The sequence below is a fragment of the Lissotriton helveticus genome, chromosome 8, assembly GCF_964261635.1.
Source record: "Lissotriton helveticus chromosome 8, aLisHel1.1, whole genome shotgun sequence".
NCBI lineage: Eukaryota > Metazoa > Chordata > Amphibia > Caudata > Salamandridae > Lissotriton > Lissotriton helveticus.
In genome coordinates, this window is record NC_136069.1 from 391880944 (window position 1) to 391901225 (window position 20282).

Genomic DNA, 20282 nt, shown 5'->3' on the forward strand with positions numbered 1-20282 from the left:
TGTCTTCCATGTTTTGTAGTTTGGAGAGACTTTTTTTCTCATCAAGACTGATTTTGTAAGGGATGAAGTTGTGTTCTTTTGTAGTTTGTTAAGGTCTTTCAAGACTAAGTTTTCAAAAGTGACGACTTCTGGCAGTAAGGAACCTGTCGGTGGGATACAGGTCAATTTGGGACGTAGTCCTGTAGTGTCAGTGTTAGGTATACTCTCTTTATCCTTAAAAAAAGATTTAAGTCTTATTTTCCTGAAAAATTGAAAAATCTCTGTCTGAATGTTGAACCAGTCAGGTTTCTCTGTCAGAACATAGGAATGTCCTCTACTTAGTAGGGAAATCTCTGACGAGGCCAATATCTGGTGGGACAAATTGAAAATAGGGATCTACTCTGCGTTGGGAGTCCTCCAGCTCTCCTGTGTTTAATACTGGCAACCCAATTGGTAAAACTTCCGCCTCGTTTGGCGCTTTCAGGGTGGAAAGTTGTATCGCTGCTTCACCCTGTAACTCTCTGTTTGGATAAAGTACTGGTAGCAATGTCTTGTATTTGTTTTTAAGCGGTCAATTTCAGTAGATTAGTTTGAACGTTTTTAATGATGTAACCACAAACAAAAACCTAGCTGACACGTGTTTCGTCACAAAGCGGGCTGTGACCCGTGACTCTTCAGGACTGGGACTGATACAAGAAAATGGGTGAGAGAGTATATGTGCAATTGCTAGAGTGTTGTTAAAAAAACCACAACAACTCTGTGTGTAGATCAGAAGCACCCATGTAGCGTGGAAACCCTACGTGAACAGTAGTGATAAATACAATTTAATGGTGACTTTGTATACGTACAGACGTTCCTGTGGCTGAATTGTGACTGTAGATTGGAGAGAAACAGGTGGTACAGAAAGTTACATGATCTAAACAATGTAGTGAGTGGGGGTGCTAGAGTGGTATCATTAAGTCATAACAACTGTAATTAATACAAATGAGAACTGTGATTTGGCTGGATTATATTAACTGTTCATAAAATGAAACTAAGCACTGTGATTGAAATGTATCACCTGGATTCTTAATCTAAACAAAGAAAACCGTCTGGAAATGAGATTTGAAATAGGTGGTTGGCCTGTGGCATATCTCCAGTGATGTGTGAACTTGACATGTTAGGTGTTGGACCTGGGACTGAAAGGATGCTAGAAGGATCGTGGTTAAAAATGAACCGTAATGTTTTAAGAAATATAGTACATAAGCAGAAGGGAAGAAAAAATAAAATATAAGCAACAAGCAGGTGAGAGCATAAATGGTGGCAATGACTACCTGTGTTGTGGTTTTGATGGAAAGCAAAAAACATGAAGCGATGGGGTCACCAGAACGGCTGAGGGATCTCCTAGATGAAGCGACCAAGAACAAGTGACAAAAGTAGGATGATGCGGATCCCAAAACCAACGGGAGTGCCAGGAGGAATTTTGAACAAAGGGAGCATTAGAATAGGCCAGGCGGTACTGTGTTGCCTAAAAGGTAATGGAGATGAAGAGGCTTACCTTCGGAAGGTGTAGAGCGATGTGATGTCTCAGAAAGAGTGAAATGGAATGTGCCAGGTGGAGTGGTGAAACTGGAAAGAGGGAGGCAACAAAAGGAGTTGTAGGCGTGGAGATAGAAGCACGACAGACGCAAGGGAAAGCATTGTTCACGGCGGGGACTTACCCTTCTATATGGTGTATTGTGCATGTAATCGGGGACGAGGATGATGGCTATCGGGCATGTTCGCCATGTGTAATGGTGGACAAAAGGCTGGAAAGGCAAGGATGGGAGCGAGTGTGAAAAACAACGGTATGGGGGAGAGATGTGGATGAAACAAACAAAAAACCATACGCAAGATGAGGATAGACTCTTACCAAACGGACATGACATGTTAGGTATTGGACCTGGGACTGAAAGGATGCTAGAAGGATCGTGGTTAAAAATTAACCGTAATGTTTTAAGAAATATAGTACGTAAGCAGAAGGGAAGAAAAAATAAAATATAAGCAACAAGCAGGTGAGAGCATAAATGGTGGCAATGACTACCTGCGTTGTGGTTTTGATGGAAAGCAAAAAACATGAAGCGATGGGGTCACCAGAACGGCTGAGGGATCTCCTGGATGAAGCGACCAAGAACAAGTGACAAAGTAGGATGATGCGGATCCCAAAACCAACGGGAGTGCCAGGAGGAATTTTGAACAAAGGGAGCATCAGAATAGGCCAGGCGGTACTGTGTTGCCTAAAAGGTAATGGAGATGAAGAGGCTTACCTTCGGAAGTTGGAGAGCGATGTGATGTCTCGGAAAGAGTGAAATGGAATGTGCCAGGTGGAGTGGTGAAACTGGAAAGAGGGAGGCAACAAAAGGAGTTGTAGGCGTGGAGATAGAAGCACGACAGACGCAAGGGAAAGCTTTGTTCACGGCGGGGACTTACCCTTCTATATGGTGTATTGTGCATGTTATCGGGGATGAGGATGATGGCTATCGGGCGTGTTCGCCATGTGTAATGGTGGACAAAAGGCTGGAAAGGCAAGGATGGGAGCGAGTGTGAAAAACAACGGTATGGGGGAGACATGTGGATGAAACAAACAAAAAACCATACGCAAGATGAGGATGAACTCTTACCAAACGGACAAATTAAAGGTGGAAGTCCGGTGTCACGGAGGTACGTGTTGCGGATACGCCGGCTACCTGTGGAAAATACATGGGTAAGGAGGACAGGTTAGCGCTGATGAAAAGGAAATCTGTATCGACAGAAAGAACAAACTGTAAGGATTAGGACGGCACCTGAAGTATGTGTAGACAAATCCTGTCATGAATCAGTGGGAAAACCGGATAGGGAAGTCCACAAAACATGGACACACCACGTCACTCAAGGTGTGTTGGGTATAACAACTAGAACGTGGCTGGGATATCAGGATGTACGTGAGGGGCGTAGAGCGGCTATCAAGCTAAGCGTAGGTGTAGTTGTTGATGCACATGCGTGGGAAGAATATGCCGTGTGGGACAGAGGAGAGAGTATGCGTTATGTAAGCAGAAGGGGAGGTCAACGGGCAAGGACTGAACCTGAGGCGGGAGGAAGCCACAAGTAAGGGTGGTGCCTGGCCAGAAAATCAGATATGAAAAAAATATGTGCTTTTAAAAGGGAAAAATGAATCTGCGTTTGGAAAATCTCTAAAAAGGAAGATATACATGAGCCATCGAGTGCAAACGTAATCATGGCAGCAAAAATGTCAGAAAAAATCGTAAGGACCTAAGGAAGAAAATGTGAAATGGAATGAAAAAGAAGCTCCAGTGATGGAATATGGGTGACCATGGGTATGGCCATGAATGGACTGGTGGTGTAAGTGGGGGATGGGATGAAAAAGTGATTACTGAATAAGAGGCACAAGACAAAGATTGCAAAACAATAATCATCTACACATGAAGACAGTGTCAAAAAGGCAAATATCATGCTTAGGAACCACTGTAATCAAATGGGAGGGACCCATATGTTAACCAAATTATAATCACATTTTGGATGACCTCCTCTGCCCTACATGGCATATTCTTCCCACTCATGCGCGTCAACGATGACACCTCTGCTTAGCTTGATAGCCCATCTACGCCCCTCATGTACATCCTGACATCCCAATTTTGAAAAAGGGGGGTGGTGATGGACAGAGTTTCTGAATGATGCAGAATACTCTTACCAAGTCAAGAGATCATGGTTTTAATCCATCACCGTTTTTTAGCTCACTGCACCATCCCAGCTCAGAACCTGGCTATATGCAAATTAGTCTGTTCCTGTCCCAGTGCATGATGGGAACAGGGCAAACCAAACTACCAAGCCAATTCTTATACTGGGAAGGAAACAAGCTCCCGGGGACCGGTTTCTGGCATCACAGCCTTCTTCGGCCCGGTTTGCTTGAATCCTGATGGTGCAATGAGCAAGGGACTCACGTCTGAGTATACCCTCCCACACATAGTGTGGATAAAACCGATTTTGAAAAAGGGGGGTGGTGATGGACAGAGTTTCTGAATGATGCAGAATACTCTTACCAAGTCAAGAGATCATGGTTTTAATCCATCACCGTTTTTTAGCTCACTGCACCATCCCAGCTCAGAACCTGGCTATATGCAAATGAGTCTGTTCCTGTCCCAGTGCATGATGGGAACAGGGCAAACCAAACTACCAAGCCAATTCTTATACTGGGAAGGAAACAAGCTCCCGGGGACCGGTTTCTGGCATCACAGCCTTCTTCGGCCCGGTTTGCTTGAATCCTGATGGTGCAATGAGCAAGGGACTCACGTCTGAGTATACCCTCCCACACATAGTGTGGATAAAACCGATTTTGAAAAAGGGGGGTGGTGATGGACAGAGTTTCTGAATGATGCAGAATACTCTTACCAAGTCAAGAGATCATGGTTTTAATCCATCACCGTTTTTTAGCTCACTGCACCATCCCAGCTCAGAACCTGGCTATATGCAAATTAGTCTGTTCCTGTCCCAGTGCATGATGGGAACAGGGCAAACCAAACTACCAAGCCAATTCTTATACTGGGAAGGAAACAAGCTCCCGGGGACCGGTTTCTGGCATCACAGCCTTCTTCGGCCCGGTTTGCTTGAATCCTGATGGTGCAATGAGCAAGGGACTCACGTCTGAGTATACCCTCCCACACATAGTGTGGATAAAACCGATTTTGAAAAAGGGGGGTGGTGATGGACAGAGTTTCTGAATGATGCAGAATACTCTTACCAAGTCAAGAGATCATGGTTTTAATCCATCACCGTTTTTTAGCTCACTGCACCATCCCAGCTCAGAACCTGGCTATATGCAAATTAGTCTGTTCCTGTCCCAGTGCATGATGGGAACAGGGCAAACCAAACTACCAAGCCAATTCTTATACTGGGAAGGAAACAAGCTCCCGGGGACCGGTTTCTGGCATCACAGCCTTCTTCGGCCCGGTTTGCTTGAATCCTGATGGTGCAATGAGCAAGGGACTCACGTCTGAGTATACCCTCCCACACATAGTGTGGATAAAACCGATTTTGAAAAAGGGGGGTGGTGATGGACAGAGTTTCTGAATGATGCAGAATACTCTTACCAAGTCAAGAGATCATGGTTTTAATCCATCACCGTTTTTTAGCTCACTGCACCATCCCAGCTCAGAACCTGGCTATATGCAAATTAGTCTGTTCCTGTCCCAGTGCATGATGGGAACAGGGCAAACCAAACTACCAAGCCAATTCTTATACTGGGAAGGAAACAAGCTCCCGGGGACCGGTTTCTGGCATCACAACCTTCTTCGGCCCGGTTTGCTTGAATCCTGATGGTGCAATGAGCAAGGGACTCACGTCTGAGTATACCCTCCCACACATAGTGTGGATAAAACCGATTTTGAAAAAGGGGGGTGGTGATGGACAGAGTTTCTGAATGATGCAGAATACTCTTACCAAGTCAAGAGATCATGGTTTTAATCCATCACCGTTTTTTAGCTCACTGCACCATCCCAGCTCAGAACCTGGCTATATGCAAATTAGTCTGTTCCTGTCCCAGTGCATGATGGGAACAGGGCAAACCAAACTACCAAGCCAATTCTTATACTGGGAAGGAAACAAGCTCCCGGGGACCGGTTTCTGGCATCACAGCCTTCTTCGGCCCGGTTTGCTTGAATCCTGATGGTGCAATGAGCAAGGGACTCACGTCTGAGTATACCCTCCCACACATAGTGTGGATAAAACCGATTTTGAAAAAGGGGGGTGGTGATGGACAGAGTTTCTGAATGATGCAGAATACTCTTACCAAGTCAAGAGATCATGGTTTTAATCCATCACCGTTTTTTAGCTCACTGCACCATCCCAGCTCAGAACCTGGCTATATGCAAATTAGTCTGTTCCTGTCCCAGTGCATGATGGGAACAGGGCAAACCAAACTACCAAGCCAATTCTTATACTGGGAAGGAAACAAGCTCCCGGGGACCGGTTTCTGGCATCACAGCCTTCTTCGGCCCGGTTTGCTTGAATCCTGATGGTGCAATGAGCAAGGGACTCACGTCTGAGTATACCCTCCCACACATAGTGTGGATAAAACCGATTTTGAAAAAGGGGGGTGGTGATGGACAGAGTTTCTGAATGATGCAGAATACTCTTACCAAGTCAAGAGATCATGGTTTTAATCCATCACCGTTTTTTAGCTCACTGCACCATCCCAGCTCAGAACCTGGCTATATGCAAATTAGTCTGTTCCTGTCCCAGTGCATGATGGGAACAGGGCAAACCAAACTACCAAGCCAATTCTTATACTGGGAAGGAAACAAGCTCCCGGGGACCGGTTTCTGGCATCACAGCCTTCTTCGGCCCGGTTTGCTTGAATCCTGATGGTGCAATGAGCAAGGGACTCACGTCTGAGTATACCCTCCCACACATAGTGTGGATAAAACCGATTTTGAAAAAGGGGGGTGGTGATGGACAGAGTTTCTGAATGATGCAGAATACTCTTACCAAGTCATGAGATCATGGTTTTAATCCATCACCGTTTTTTAGCTCACTGCACCATCCCAGCTCAGAACCTGGCTATATGCAAATTAGCACTGGGACAGGAACAGACTAATTTGCATATAGCCAGGTTCTGAGCTGGGATGGTGCAGTGAGCTAAAAAACGGTGATGGATTAAAACCATGATCTCTTGACTTGGTAAGAGTATTCTGCATCATTCAGAAACTCTGTCCATCACCACCCCCCTTTTTCAAAATCCATCCTGACATCCCAGCCACGTTCTAGTTGTTATACCCAACGCCATACCGTTGTCATGACTTAATGATTTCACAGTTCTGATGCCACTCTAGCACCACCACTCACTACATTGTTTAGATCATGTCACTTGCTGTACCGCCTGTTTCTCTCCAAAGTACAGTCATGATTCAGCCACAGGAACGTCTGTACGTACACAAAGTCACAATTTCATTGTATTTATCATTACTGTTCACGTAGGGTTCCCACGCTACATGGGTGCTTCTGATCTACACACCAAGTTGTTGCGGTTTTTTAACATTACTCTAGCAATTGTACATATACTCTTTCACCCATTTTCTTGTATCATTCCCAGCCCTGAAGAGTCACGGGTCACATCCCGCTTTGTGACGAAACACGTGTTGGCTGGTTTCTTGTTTGTGGTTACATCAATAAAAACTTTCAAACTAATCTACTGGTGTCGACCGCTTGAATACAAATACGAGACATTGCTACCAGTACTTTATCCTCATACCATATGCCCAGGACCCTGTTCCTATTCACTGGGGTGGGTTCTCGCGACCCACACATCTGTAGGGGTTACAGGGTATTTCCCCTGACCTGGCAGCACTGGGTTTACTCTCCTCATTCACGCACATTACGCATAGCAGCCTGAGCGCCAAGCTTCCTGTTTATTAAAAAATCCTACATCGAGTTAACTCTCCATTTGGAATGGCTGGCCTCTCCCTAAAAAAATGGGGTTGTGGGAAGAGGGGCAGGGTCCTGCACCAGGGTCAGAAGAGTCGCAGTTAGCAGATGAGTCAGAGAATGTTACTGGTTGCCCATTTGGCATCTGGAGGGGCAGGAAATTAGTTTGCAAGGAGGTGTGGAGAACACCTAGGTAAGACACACCACTAAGGTGAGCTGCCCGATATGCCAACTCTAGAAAAATTCTGCCATCTTGGTGTTGGCAAAATTAGGAAACATGGTTATGCCCAATTCCCACAGTAGTTGGTTATACGTGTGGCGTAGTGACCCCAAGGGTAGTTAGCCAATCAGCTACTACACTTCACTTCCCTACACCCCTAAATTAAATATTCAGTTGGCCCCCTGACTACAGAATTTCATATTCACCTAACATAAAATAAGAAGACTCTGAAGAGCTGATCACCGCAAGAACAGAACCCTGCCTGCCGCTCCAGACTCAACCATAGCCACCCAGGAGAAGGTTAGTCTACTCCAAGAGGCCAGATCCATTGCCTTGCCAGGTTTGGAGACTCCCTGTACCAATATACCCAGGGTACCGGAACACTTGCCATGACCAAAGCTTGTTTACCATCTAGTTCAGACTCCAATGACACCGATGCCGACAAGTAAATGAGAGATGTCAGAACTGCAGAGGCCAGCACCTAGAGTGACCCAGCTGTCCAGTTTTTGCCCCCTTTGCAGGTTTCCACTAAGAACCTTAGCACCTTGATGCACAAGAGCCAGCCAGCTAAAAAGACTCTGCACCTGAGCCACCAAAGCCCAGGCCTAGGAAGCTGACTGCTTCCTCTTGCTCCATGGGCCCTCACAAACTGAGCCCCCATTGTGAGCCCCCATTGGGGGAATCCCGGACTTGCCCCTAAGTCCCATTTTGCTGCCTATGTCTAAGTACCCCCCCACCCTTTCTAAGATGTAGCCCGCTAGGCTACCAACCCGTCAGCACCTCTGCACCTGGACTCCGCAGGGCACATACGATCGATCTGCTGGTGGAACTTTGGTCCTTGGCCCCCAAAAACCTCAAGACCAAAAGGGGGCCCATAAAATTGCATTGGAAGCTTATTTATGCAATAAATCTGCTTTCTCCCTTGGAAAAGCATTACTGCATAAAAACGCACTGTTGGTTATCATTGCTCAAATTGTAAAAAAAATATCTTGAAAAAGTACGTACCTATTTATGAAGTTCTTGGTTTCAAAATATATATTAAAATACTTATTTTTCTAAATTGGTGGGGATCTCTATCTTGACTTCATGCATCCTTTATTCATTCTGAGTATGCAACAAATGTCTAACACTCTTCGATAAGCCTACGGCTGCTTGACCCCCCTACCGCAAATAGAGCACCTTGGGATTGCTAGAGCAAGCCCTGTCTACTTATAAGTGATTTAAAAAATCTGGACTTTTTACACAGTATACCTTTTTTAGTATACTATATAAAGAGCCAGTTTCCTACAGTCACCCAGATTTTTGCCCTCACTACCCTATGTGAATTGGAACCAGACAGTAAACAAAGCGCATAGATGTAAAGGGGAGTGGGTCTTCCTGACAGAATGGCTGGGAGAAGATGTGCCCTGCATTGATTACACTTCAAAGTAACCTGCCCCAGTTCAGACAGATTCAGAAAAGGGGGTGGTGATGAACAGAGTGTCTGAATTAAGCAGACCACTCTTACCCAGTCCAAAGATCAGGGCTTGATCCATCACCGTTATTTAGCTCACTGCCCCATCCCAGCTCAGAACCTGGCTATATGCAAATTAGTCTGTCCCTGGCCCAGTGCATCATGGGAACAGGGCAGACCAAACTACCAAGCCAATTCTTCACCAGAAAGGAGACAAGCTACCGGGGACCGGTTTCTGGCATTTCAGCCTCGTCGGCCCGGCTTGCTTGAATCCTGATGAAGCAGTGAGCAAGGGACTCATGTCTGAGTATACCCTGCCACACCTATAGTGGCCAAAAACGATTCAGAAAAGGGGGTGGGGATGAACAGAGTGTCTGAATTAAGCAGACCACTCTTACCCAGTCCAAAGATCAGGGCTTGATCCATCACCGTTATTTAGCTCACTGCCCCATCCCAGCTCAGAACCTGGCTATATGCAAATTAGTCTGTCCCTGGCCCAGTGCATCATGGGAACAGGGCAGACCAAACTACCAAGCCAATTCTTCACCAGAAAGGAGACAAGCTACCGGGGACCGGTTTCTAGCATTTCAGCCTCGTCGGCCCGGCTTGCTTGAATCCTGATGGAGCAGTGAGCAAGGGACTCATGTCTGAGTATACCCTGCCACACCTATAGTGGCCAAAAACGATTCAGAAAAGGGGGTGGTGATGAACAGAGTGTCTGAATTAAGCAGACCACTCTTACCCAGTCCAAAGATCAGGGCTTGATCCATCACCGTTATTTAGCTCACTGCCCCATCCCAGCTCAGAACCTGGCTATATGCAAATTAGTCTGTCCCTGGCCCAGTGCATCATGGGAACAGGGCAGACCAAACTACCAAGCCAATTCTTCACCAGAAAGGAGACAAGCTACCGGGGACCGGTTTCTGGCATTTCAGCCTCGTCGGCCCGGCTTGCTTGAATCCTGATGGAGCAGTGAGCAAGGGACTCATGTCTGAGTATACCCTGCCACACCTATAGTGGCCAAAAACGATTCAGAAAAGGGGGTGGTGATGAACAGAGTGTCTGAATTAAGCAGACCACTCTTACCCAGTCCAAAGATCAGGGCTTGATCCATCACCGTTATTTAGCTCACTGCCCCATCCCAGCTCAGAACCTGGCTATATGCAAATTAGTCTGTCCCTGGCCCAGTGCATCATGGGAACAGGGCAGACCAAACTACCAAGCCAATTCTTCACCAGAAAGGAGACAAGCTACCGGGGACCGGTTTCTGGCATTTCAGCCTCGTCGGCCCGGCTTGCTTGAATCCTGATGGAGCAGTGAGCAAGGGACTCATGTCTGAGTATACCCTGCCACACCTATAGTGGCCAAAAACGATTCAGAAAAGGGGGTGGTGATGAACAGAGTGTCTGAATTAAGCAGACCACTCTTACCCAGTCCAAAGATCAGGGCTTGATCCATCACCGTTATTTAGCTCACTGCCCCATCCCAGCTCAGAACCTGGCTATATGCAAATTAGTCTGTCCCTGGCCCAGTGCATCATGGGAACAGGGCAGACCAAACTACCAAGCCAATTCTTCACTAGAAAGGTGACAAGCTACCGGGGACCGGTTTCTGGCATTTCAGCCTCGTCGGCCCGGCTTGCTTGAATCCTGATGGAGCAGTGAGCAAGGGACTCATGTCTGAGTATACCCTGCCACACCTATAGTGGCCAAAAACGATTCAGAAAAGGGGGTGGTGATGAACAGAGTGTCTGAATTAAGCAGACCACTCTTACCCAGTCCAAAGATCAGGGCTTGATCCATCACCGTTATTTAGCTCACTGCCCCATCCCAGCTCAGAACCTGGCTATATGCAAATTAGTCTGTCCCTGGCCCAGTGCATCATGGGAACAGGGCAGACCAAACTACCAAGCCAATTCTTCACCAGAAAGGGGACAAGCTACCGGGGACCGGTTTCTGGCATTTCAGCCTCGTCGGCCCGGCTTGCTTGAATCCTGATGGAGCAGTGAGCAAGGGACTCATGTCTGAGTATACCGTGCCACACCTATAGTGGCCAAAAACGATTCAGAAAAGGGGGTGGTGATGAACAGAGTGTCTGAATTAAGCAGACCACTCTTACCCAGTCCAAAGATCAGGGCTTGATCCATCACCGTTATTTAGCTCACTGCCCCATCCCAGCTCAGAACCTGGCTATATGCAAATTAGTCTGTCACTGGCCCAGTGCATCATGGGAACAGGGCAGACCAAACTACCAAGCCAATTCTTCACCAGAAAGGAGACAAGCTACCGGGGACCGGTTTCTGGCATTTCAGCCTCGTCGGCCCGGCTTGCTTGAATCCTGATGGAGCAGTGAGCAAGGGACTCATGTCTGAGTATACCCTGCCACACCTATAGTGGCCAAAAACGATTCAGAAAAGGGGGTGGTGATGAACAGAGTGTCTGAATTAAGCAGACCACTCTTACCCAGTCCAAAGATCAGGGCTTGATCCATCACCGTTATTTAGCTCACTGCCCCATCCCAGCTCAGAACCTGGCTATATGCAAATTAGTCTGTCCCTGGCCCAGTGCATCATGGGAACAGGGCAGACCAAACTACCAAGCCAATTCTTCACCAGAAAGGAGACAAGCTACCGGGGACCGGTTTCTGGCATTTCAGCCTCGTCGGCCCGGCTTGCTTGAATCCTGATGGAGCAGTGAGCAAGGGACTCATGTCTGAGTATACCCTGCCACACCTATAGTGGCCAAAAACGATTCAGAAAAGGGGGTGGTGATGAACAGAGTGTCTGAATTAAGCAGACCACTCTTACCCAGTCCAAAGATCAGGGCTTGATCCATCACCGTTATTTAGCTCACTGCCCCATCCCAGCTCAGAACCTGGCTATATGCAAATTAGTCTGTCCCTGGCCCAGTGCATCATGGGAACAGGGCAGACCAAACTACCAAGCCAATTCTTCACTAGAAAGGTGACAAGCTACCGGGGACCGGTTTCTGGCATTTCAGCCTCGTCGGCCCGGCTTGCTTGAATCCTGATGGAGCAGTGAGCAAGGGACTCATGTCTGAGTATACCCTGCCACACCTATAGTGGCCAAAAACGATTCAGAAAAGGGGGTGGTGATGAACAGAGTGTCTGAATTAAGCAGACCACTCTTACCCAGTCCAAAGATCAGGGCTTGATCCATCACCGTTATTTAGCTCACTGCCCCATCCCAGCTCAGAACCTGGCTATATGCAAATTAGTCTGCCCCTGGCCCAGTGCATCATGGGAACAGGGCAGACCAAACTACCAAGCCAATTCTTCACCAGAAAGGAGACAAGCTACCGGGGACCGGTTTCTGGCATTTCAGCCTCGTCGGCCCGGCTTGCTTGAATCCTGATGGAGCAGTGAGCAAGGGACTCATGTCTGAGTATACCCTGCCACACCTATAGTGGCCAAAAACGATTCAGAAAAGGGGGTGGTGATGAACAGAGTGTCTGAATTAAGCAGACCACTCTTACCCAGTCCAAAGATCAGGGCTTGATCCATCACCGTTATTAAGCTCACTGCCCCATCCCAGCTCAGAACCTGGCTATATGCAAATTAGTCTGTCCCTGGCCCAGTGCATCATGGGAACAGGGCAGACCAAACTACCAAGCCAATTCTTCACCAGAAAGGGGACAAGCTACCGGGGACCGGTTTCTGGCATTTCAGCCTCGTCGGCCCGGCTTGCTTGAATCCTGATGGAGCAGTGAGCAAGGGACTCATGTCTGAGTATACCGTGCCACACCTATAGTGGCCAAAAACGATTCAGAAAAGGGGGTGGTGATGAACAGAGTGTCTGAATTAAGCAGACCACTCTTACCCAGTCCAAAGATCAGGGCTTGATCCATCACCGTTATTTAGCTCACTGCCCCATCCCAGCTCAGAACCTGGCTATATGCAAATTAGTCTGTCCCTGGCCCAGTGCATCATGGGAACAGGGCAGACCAAACTACCAAGCCAATTCTTCACCAGAAAGGAGACAAGCTACCGAGTTCTGAGCTGGGATGGTGCAGTGAGCTAAAAAACGGTGATGGATCAAGCCCTGATCTTTGGACTGGGTAAGAGTGGTCTGCTTAATTCAGGCACTCTGTTCATCACCACCCCCTTTACTGAATCATTTTGTCCACCATAAGCGTGGAAGGGTATACTCAGATGTGAGTCCCTTGCTCATTGCACCATCAGGATTCAAGCAAGCCGGGCCGCCGACGCCTGAAATTGCAGAAACCGGTCCCCGGAAGCTTGTTTCCTTCCCAGTACAAGAATTGGCTTGGTAGTTTGGTTTGCCCTGTTCCCATCATGCACTGGGACAGGAACAGACTAATTTGCATATAGCCAAGTTCTGAGCTGGGATGGTGCAGTGAGCTAAAAAACGGTGATGGATCAAGCCCTGATCTTTGGACTGGGTAAGAGTGGTCTGCTTAATTCAGGCACTCTGTTCATCACCACCCCCTTTACTGAATCATTTTGTCCACCATAAGCGTGGAAGGGTATACTCAGATGTGAGTCCCTTGCTCATTGCACCATCAGGATTCAAGCAAGCCGGGCCGACGACGCCTGAAATGGCAGAAACCGGTCCCCGGAAGCTTGTTTCCTTCCCAGTACAAGAATTGGCTTGGTAGTTTGGTTTGCCCTGTTCCCATCATGCACTGGGACAGGAACAGACTAATTTGCATATAGCCAAGTTCTGAGCTGGGATGGTGCAGTGAGCTAAAAAACGGTGGTGGATCAAGCCCTGATCTTTGGACTGGGTAAGAGTGGTCTGCTTAATTCAGGCACTCTGTTCATCACCACCCCCTTTACTGAACCAGTTCAGACAGAAGTACCTGATACCAGCCTTGTCATTGTCTTTGTTTTACTAGCCAGGCTGGAACTAAACCCAGAGGAGAGGTGTGAACTGACCAAAACCAGTTTAGGAGATAAACAAAAAGATTCTCCCCCACCCGTGGCTAGTTGGCTGACCTCCATTGTAGGCTACAGGGACACAATAAATGCCCAGAGGCCATTTTCTACAACATTATTGCAACTGCTCAGCTGACCTGTTCCAACCCGGACTGTCTTGGACCCTGCTGCTGGCCTAGGGTGGAGTGAGTCTTAACCCTCAAGTGGTCCCAATCAAGTCCTGATCCCTTAGAATAATTTTAGAATCTTAGAACTTAGTGTCTTGGTGCATGCAGGCATTTGTTTGCGCCTTAAAAATTGCCAAACCAATCAATCAGTCTCCTCCTCCCTAACCCTCAAACCTGGGATTTAAATGTTTTTCAAAGTTGTCAGCTTGCAGAACCGATGGAAAACTGGGACCTAGTTGCAAGCCGATCCGCCAAGGGGCGCTTCGCCGGTAGGCCTGACTATGCCATAACTCCGGATAGAGCAGCAAATCCAGTTTAGTGGTACCTCCTCGACAGCAGTATCTGATTGCATAAAGCTCTCTTTGGCTAAAGCCTGCAGTTTGATATTGCTGGGGAAAGGTGCTCCTAAATAGTTTAAATCTGAAGGTGGAAAGCTCGAAGTCAAGGAGGTTTACTAATATGGTTGGAAGAGGTGTGGCGCCGCGGCCAGGGCGACTGACGCTGGAATCTGGGGATCAGGGTTCGATCCCCGGTTCCGGCGGCAGATTAGCCCAGCACCATGTGACTCTGGGCAATAGCTCGCTTAATCTTCCCGACGGCCCCCAGCGCCTAGAGACCCTTACGGGTGATTGTGCGCTTTACAAATGTGGACTTCTTATTTATTGAAATATTCTCTATTATTGTAAATTGGTTTGGGATTTTTCCTATGTTGTTTTTTCACTTTATCACTGTTCGAGTTTTGAAAAAGCTTTTTACACATGCCTATAAGTTAAGCCTGACTGCTTTGGCCTCGATACTAAAGGGTTGAGCTGAGTGTGAAAAACATTGATTAATTTTTGGGGTGGTTGTGAGACCTCACCAAGTATCAATGTAACTATTCTGTGTCAGATAGGTGTGGGCGATAAACTCCACTCCACCATCCGAGTTTGCCGAGTTTTGCAACTCTGAGCTCTGCTTGCAGTACAAAGTTTGGCAATAACTCCCATGCTCTGCCGTGTGACAGAGTTTACTGGTGCCCACGACCCACCCCTAGCTTTGTCTTCACCCCACTAGCCACATCTTTGAAAGTAGTACCGGGACCTGCATTTAAAACTTGAATTGGTACACAGCAAAAAACAGACATGAATAGAAAAATAGAATAGAAAGAGTATTTATAGAGCGTGTAGCTACCCTATTGCATCCCGGTGCTAATAGTTGCAGCAGACGGAAGATAACAGATTACTGGGTGAGGTTTTAAAAAAGCCATGTTTTGATAAGTTTCCAGAAGGCCAGAAGATTTGACTCAAGAAGTAAGTGAGGTGGAAGGGTGTTCCAAAGCTTCGCAACATTATAGGAGAATGAACGCCAGCTGCTTCTCACCTTTTTTATGTTGGGTAATGGAGCAAGACAGTTATTGGTCAAGTGGAAACATCCGTTTGGCCGATAGGGAGAGATAATAGATTAATTAATTGATAGGCGGTCCTTTCCCCCAGAAGAACTTGTGGGCAATACATAGAGGCTTAAATTTAATTCTCTCCGATACAGGTAGCCAGTGAAGAGCCTTCAATGCTGGTTTGGCGGATTGATGATTGGGGATCTAAAGCAGCAAACGAGCTGCACAGTTTTGAACAACCTGCAACTTGGAAGTAGTTGCTTAGGGAGCTCATAGATTAAGGGCATTCCCATAGTCCAGGCGGGAAAGAATCAGAGCCTGGACCAGTAGTCTCCTAGCCAAAAAAGGAAGAAGAGGAAGAACTTTACAGAGCATCCTGAGAATGCCCTAACAGGTGGCCGCTAATTTCTTCGCCTGATACTCAAAATTCTCGGATGTGTCCAGCCACATGCCCAAATGTTTAATCTGATTTTTAGGGACAGGAGCAGGGCCAAGACAGTTTGGCCACCGCAACCCTATATTATAGATGGGGGAATTACCTATGAGCATTAGCTCTGTCTTTTCTCCATTCAGTTTAAGGCAGGAGAGCTCCATCCACTTGGCCACCTTCTCCAAGCAGGGGCCCAGGCCGGAAGATAATTTCTATGACTGATTTAAGGCCACAACTAGTTCTGCGTCATCAGCGTATGTGACTATCTTAATACCAAATGGAAGGACTAGCTCAGCCAGTGGGCTCATATATACATTAAACAATGTGGTGCTCAAGAACGATCCCTGAGGGACACAGCAGCTGAGAGACATAAACTTGAAGATATGGTCTCCTTCGAAGACCTGAAAAGACCTATCTTCCAGGAAGGACTGCAACCAGCTGATAACACCACCAGACACTCCAAATTTCTGAGTCTGAGGATCAGGATGTTGTAGTTGATAGTGTCAAAAGCGGCACTGAGGTCTAGAAGGATGATAACCACTGTACCTTTTCCTGGACTCTTCAACCACCACTAAAGGAGCAGTTTCTGTCCCCTGTTGGGGTTGGAAGCCAGTCTGGGAGGAGTGCAGAAGGGAGGAGTTCAGAAGGTTGTGGGACATTAAAGAAGTGGACAAGACTGAGTTAACATGCTTTCCAAGGATCTTGCTGATCACCAGGAGGAAGGAGATGGGGCGAAAGTTTCCTAGGAGATCAGGGTCGAGATTTGGTTTTTTGAGTAGTGCTTTCACCATAGCACATTTGCACGTTGGAGTGACTAATCGAGTAGAGATGAAAGAGTTGATCAGTTCCAGTATCCCTAGGAGAACTGTTCCTGTGGCCTGGTTCAGAGAGTTAGGGGGTGCTGGATCTCTGGGAGTATTTACAAAAAGGGGTGGTGAGGGACCACCCCCTTTTTGAATCGGATCTCTGGGAGAGCCTGATTTTACAAGGGCGGAGGTATCTTCTAAGGACTTAAGGTCTATCAAGAGGATTTCCTCAAGTAGATGCTCAGTGGAACGTGGTACAGTGTTCATAAGGGGCAGGTTGTTGCGGCAGGCCGCGAGAGGGAAGGTGATGTATATGTCTTGAATTTTTTTATGAAAGTCCTCTGCCAGTTCGTTATAGCGTGCAAGGGCACCATCAATGGGAGCTTGTGGAGAAGGAGGTTTGAGAAAATTATTTGCGATACGGTTGATTTCCCTCCGGGAATTGGACGCAAGGCTGATTTTTTTCATCATAATAGGAGGCTTGAGCAGATTTTATTTCAGCTTGGTAGAGTTTTATGGAATCCCTATATTTCAATTTGCGTAATCCCTGCTCCATTTTCTTTCTAGTCTTTTGCGGACTTGTTTATGTTCACAGAGCTCAGAAGAGTACTGGTCCTGACTTTTCTGCGGATACATTTTTGGGGTAGAACACGGTCCAAGGAGGACTCAATCCACTGGTTAAAGTTATCGTTAGCAACAATGGGGTTAGGCTCTAGAGTGGGCCTGGTATCTTCAAGAACTGAGACCCACTGTTCTAACAGGAGTTTAAACCACATGCGCTCTTGGATACTGACGGTGCCAAAAGAGGAATGGGGTCCTGTGGTGCCCCAGAAAAGGGGAATCATATAATGATCTGACCATGGCAGGGGGATAGAAACCCCCCCAGATATTTTGTCGCCATTCAGGAAGATTGAGTCAAGTAAATAACCTTTGGAGTGAGTGGACCCAATACCTTTTTGTTTGAACTGAAACACTGAAAGATTTCTAACTAACTCAGAGGCGACTGAGTTCGCGGGGTCATCTAGATGTAATTTGAGATCTCCTAATATTGTAAGGTTGCACCAGAAAATCAAGGCCCTCTACGACAACTTCAGCAAACACATGCCAGACATCACCCCCATCTCCACCACCAACAACCAGCCGACCATCACCACCTGGAAACCTGCTGCCACTGAAGACACCATAGCGACCATGAAGAACACCTACTCAGGAGCCCCCGTGGACCTCTGCCCGCCACGCATCTACCACAGAGCCACCACCGCCATAGCACCCGAACTAGGCCGGAACATTAACACTTCCCTCGAATCTGGCATCTTCCCCGATGACTGGAAGTGGGCGGAGGTCAAGCCCCCCTCAAGAAACCCTCGGCTGACCTGATGGACCTGAAAAACTACCGGCCCATCTCTCTCCTTCCCTTCCCAGCCAAATTCACCCAGAGATTCATCAATGCCCAGCTGACCTACTTCATTGAAGAGAATACCATTCTCGACTCCTCCCAGTCCAGATTTCACAGCAACTACTGCACCGAGACCGCCCTCCTCATCGCTACCGATGACATCCGCATGCTACTCGACCAGGGCCACGCTGCGGCCCTCATCCTACTAGACCTTTCCGCAGCCTTTCGACACCATCTCACACTGCACGCTCGCAGCCTGACTCCACAACACCGGTATGCGAGGAATCGCCCTCAACTGGATCTGCTCCTTTCTCACAGGCAGGACCTAAAGGATCAGTCCCTCCATTCCTCTCTGAACCCACAGAGATCAACTGCGGTGTACCCCAAGGATCCTTGCTCAGCCTCAGGCTGTTCAACATCTACATGCCCCCGCTCGCCGCCATCGTCAGACAGCATGGGCTCAGCATAGTATCCTACTCCGACACCCAGCTCATCCTCTTCCTCATGAAAATCCCGAAGACACCAGGCTCTGCTTCCAGGAAGGAATGAAGGACATTGCAGCCTGGATGAACGACAGCTGCCAGAAGCTCAACTCAGAGAAGACAGAGGTCCTCATCCTGGTGCACTCCTCAACCACCTGGGGCAACACCTGTTGGCCTTCCGCCCTCGGAAACCCTCCCAGTCCAACAGACCATGCCCAAAACCTTGGTATAATCCTAGACTCCTCTCTCTCCACGAGCCACCAGATAACTCTGTCGCTTCCACCAGCTTCAACACCCTTCGCATTCTCCGCAAGACCTTCAAGAGGATCCCCCCGAATGCAGAAAGACCATCACCCACGCACTCATAACCAGCAGACTAGACTATGGCAACGCCCTATACGCTTGGATCAACAGATCTAAATAAGACTTTCCCCAGATTTGTTCTTATGGTCTGAAGAACTAATTGTAGGTCTGTAGTAAAAACCCACAGAAGGGGTTTGCCATCACTGTTATGTTCCCCCAGAGTTGTTTTTATGATCTGTAGATCCAATTGTAGGTCCAAAGTAAAATCCTTCAGAATGGTTTTACCATCACTGCTGTGCGCCCACACTGTAGGTCTGTAGTAAAATCCCTCGGAAAGGGGCTGTCATCACTGTTGTGCGCCCACACTCCAACTAGGTGTTAGATCGCTCTTTAGCGTTATACTATGGAACATGGTTCTTTTAAATCTCCCATATATGACTAGCTGGTCATTTAAGTAAGGCTTGTCCATGCAAGTTAAGGGGTAGGACACGCTTTAGGGTATCTGAATATATATCAATGATCCCTCAAATTTTCGCTATATTAACAACAAACACCCTCTCTGTTTATTCTCCACTTGGCAGGCCTACTGGAATACAGTGCCCACATCCTCTTCCCGGGGACCTATAGGACCTCTTTGTCCCCTGATATTCTGTTAATATTACAGGTAAACTTCTCTGATGTGAAGGCTTTTTTACATCCCATCCCCAGTCTTTATCCACTAATGTCAATTCGCTTATACATATCCCTTATGTTTTTCAGAACATGTAAAAGAACTACAAACATATTAAGTTGTGAGAGTGATCTTTACCTACATTCAGGAATTCCACTTATCCTAGTTCTGAACAAGTACATGAGTACATAGTAAGTTGAGATAATTCTTTGGCCGGACTCTTTAAGCGTAGTTTCTCCCTACTCTCTCCGTCACTTTGTAAGGTATTGAATCTGATTCTGTCTCTACTTTCCCTTGTGTCCCTGGAGGTACAACCCTGTCTGTTCCGTATTGGATGGGAAAAAAAACAACAGGAATTATACACATCAAAGTGCACAATGGAAAATTGAATCTGGGAAGACGGTGTCCGGACTCTCTGTTGTCTGCATATTTTCATTCTAAAAGGGGACAGACCATATTTACAAAAGGTAACCAAGTCAACCGCTTATTTTTCTGTTGAATGAAGGGTTTTAAATATTGCCAATTGTGTCTCCCTTTATCCATTAAAAGAGTAAAACCCACTGGTTAGTTCTCAGCAACAGTCGACTTTGGAAATACTCTCGAGCTAATCCCCCACACCATACTGTGTTCCATTTCTGGTTCGGTCCTTGTGG

General features: G+C 47.2%; 1 protein-coding gene across 8 annotated transcripts in view; it reads left to right on the forward strand.

Annotated features, from left to right (window-relative positions):
- The window catches only part of LOC144772708 (uncharacterized), a 1708106-nt gene that overhangs the window by 1198902 nt on the left and 488922 nt on the right, over positions 1–20282 (forward strand). The window lies entirely within an intron of this gene.